The following is a 3,454-nucleotide window of genomic DNA, read 5'->3' as shown; positions in this document are numbered from 1 at the left end:
AAAAAACTGCTCAACATCCTGGTTCCTTAGGGAAATGCAGTTAAAACTACTGCTTTCTCCTTAAAAGGGTGAATTCCAAAGGCTGGCCGCACTGTTGGCAAGAACGCGGAAGAATTGGAACTCTCATGCACTCTGGGTGGGTAGGCAAAGGTGAACAACCGTTTTAGGTCAGTTTGGCAGTTTCTTCGTAAGTTAAATATTCTCTTACCCTGTGACCATCCTGTGTGCGTCCGTGTGATTACGTGTGTCTGTGTGTCTATGTATGTACGTGTGTCTTTGTGGGTCTGTGTGTATGTGTCTGAGCGTGTGTGTCTGTGTGTTTATGTGGTGTGTGTATGAGCGTATCTATGTTTGTGTGTATGTGTCTAAGTGTGTCTGTGTGTGTCTGTGTATACATGTGGTGTTTGTGTCTGTGTGTGTTATTGTGTGTGGTGTGTGTCTGGTATGTCCGTCTGTGTGTCTGTGTGTGTCTGTGTGTATGTCTATGTGTGTCTGTGTGTCTGTAGGTGTACTTGTATATGTGGGGGATGTGTGTGTGTTTAGCCCTGTACACATTGTAGAACCTTCGTTGCTTTGTGTATCCACCACCACAGTGAAGATACTGAACAGTTCCCTCCCCATAAGCATCCCTCCTATTGCCCTTTCTAAAACCAGCCCTAACTCCCTCTTGAATCCACTCCCCTCCCCTGTCTCCACTCCCTGGCAACTACTAGTCTGCTCTCCACTGTTAAAATAGGGTCACTGCAAAAATGTCATATAAAGGAACCGTAGTTTTTATTTCTCTCAGATAAACGCCCAGGCGTGAAATTGCTGAGTTGTACAACAATTGCATCTTTAGATTTCTAGGAAACTACTGCATTCTTTTCCAGAGTGGCTCCACCATTTTCCATTCCCACCAGAAATGGGTGAGAGCTCCAGTCTGCCGAGTCCTCGTCAGCATCTGGTGTTGTCACTGTTCGTTATTTTAGCCATCCTGATAGGTGTACGGTGCTATCTCATTATGGTTTTAATTTGCATTTCCCTAATGGCCGATGATGTTGACCGTCTTCTCACGTGCTCATTTGCCATCTGTGCCTCCTCTTGGTGGAATGTCTCTTCATCTCTTTTGCCCATTTTCTAATTGGATTGTTTTCTACCGTGGAGTTTTAAGAGTTCTTTCTGTATTCTACATACAAGTTGGATTTGTAGTTGTAAATATTTTCTCCCAGTCTGTAGCTTTTCCTCCTCCTCACACGAGCATTCACAGAGCCAAAGGTTCTAATTTTGGTGAGGTCCAATATATGAGTTTTCCCTTTCACGTGTCCTTTCCACGGTATCGAGTTGAAGAACCCCTTGCCTAGTTCTAGGTGCCAAAGATTTTTGCCTGTTTTTCTTTTTTCCTAAAAAATTTGTAGCTTTTTCTTTTACAATTAATTCTATGATTTAGAGTTAGTTTTTGTATAAGGTGTGAGGGTTCGTTTGAGGTTTAATTTTTTCCCTACGGATGTCCAATTGCTCCAGCACCATTTGTTGAAAAGGATATCTTTCCACCACTGAATTGCTTTTACACTTTTACCAGAAATCAGTTGGACATATTTGTGTGGGTCTATTTCTGGGTCCTCCGTTCTGTTCTGTCAATCTGCACGTCTATCCCTCTGCCAACACGGTCGTGTGCCACATAACGACACTTCAGTCAATGATGTTTCTGTCAAGGACAGACCGCGTATATGATGGGGGTTCCACAAGATTAGTACCGTGTATCCTAGGTGTGTAGGAGGCTATACTATCTAGGTTTGTGTAAGTGCACTCTGTGATGTTCACACAATGACAGAATCGCCTAACAATGGCTTTCTCAGAACACACCCTTGTTACTAAGACATGCATGGCTGTGCCACACTGTCTTGATTACTGCAGCTGTGTAGAGAGTCTTAACATCAGGTAGAGTGATTCCTCTGTCTTTGTTCTTCTTTTTCAAGATTGTTTTGGCTATTCTAGGGATTGTGCCTTTAAATTTTAAAATGAGCTTATCTATGTTTACAAAAATCCTTGCTGGAAGTTTGATAGAAATTACACAAAATTGGCATCTGCGCTATGTTGAGTCTTCCCATCCATGAACATGGTATGTCTATTCATTAAGCCCTCGTTGATTTGTTTCATCAGAATTGTGTAATTTCCAGTACATAGATCCTCTACATAGTTTGTTAAGTGTGTGCCTAAGCATCCCATTTTTTGAGTGGTTGTAACTGCTATTGTGTTTTCAATTTCAGTTTCTGCATGTTTGCTGACAGTATACAGAAATACGATTGATTTTTGTCTGCTGCTCTTGTATCCTGTGACTTTGCTGAATTCTTTTATCCTCTCTGAGTTGTTTTTTTTTTTGTAGATTCCTTGGGATTTTGTACATAAGTGGTCGTGCCATCTGCAAACAGGTAGTTTTATTTCTTCCCTTCTCATCTGTATGCTTTTTATTTTTCTTTCTTCCCTTATTTCAGTGACTAGAACTTCTACGACTATGTTGAATATGAGTGGTGAGGGAGGGGCTGGCCCCGTGGCCGAGTGGTTGAATTCGCGCGCTCCACTGCAGGCGGCCCAGTGTTTCGTTGGTTCGAATCCTGGGCACGGACATGGCACTGCTCATCAAACCACGCTGAGGCAGTGTCCCACATGCCACAACTAGAAGGACCCACAACGAAGAATATACAACGCTGTACTGGGGGGCTTTGGGGAGAAAAAGAAAAAAAAATAAAAATCTTAAAAAAAAAAACAAAAAGAGTGGTGAGGGAGGGCATCCTTGCCTTGTTCCCAGTCTTAGGGGAAAGCATTCAGTCTTCATTCAGCATAACATTAGCTATCGTGTTTTGTAGATGCTTTTTCAAGTTGAGATAGTCTCCTATTACCAACTTGCCAAGAGTATTTATCATGAATGGGCGTTGGATTTTGTCAATATTTTTTCCATGTGAGTTGATATGATCATATGATTTTTCTTCTTTAGCTTGTTGACATGATGGATTACGCTGGTTGTCTTCTAATGTTGAACCAGCCTTGCACAGCTGGAATAAACCCTACTTGGTCATGGTGTATAATTCCTATTTATGCATTGTTGAATTAGGTTTGCTAATGTTTTGTTGAGGAATTTTGCATCTAAGTTCATGAGAGATATTGATCTGTAGTTTTCTTTTTTGTGTGTTGTCTTTATCTGGTTTGGCATCAGGGTTATACTGGACCATAAAATGAGTTGGGAAATGCTCACTCTTCTATTTTTTGGAAGAGACTGTTTAAAATTGGTTAATACCAATTGTTCTTTAAGAACTAGGTGGACATCTCTTTGGAGATTTAAAGTTACAAATTCAAATGCTTTGATGTTTACGGCGCTATTCAGACTGTCTATTCCATCTTAGTTGAGTTTGGCAGTTTGTGGTTTCTGAGGAATTAGTCCATTTCTTCTAAGCTACCAAATTTATGAGTGTAACCTTCT

This window comes from Equus asinus, chromosome 18, assembly GCF_041296235.1.
Source record: "Equus asinus isolate D_3611 breed Donkey chromosome 18, EquAss-T2T_v2, whole genome shotgun sequence".
Classification (NCBI taxonomy): Eukaryota; Metazoa; Chordata; class Mammalia; order Perissodactyla; family Equidae; genus Equus; species Equus asinus.
The sequence above is the reverse complement of the archived record's forward strand: the minus strand, read 5'-3'. Positions refer to the sequence as shown.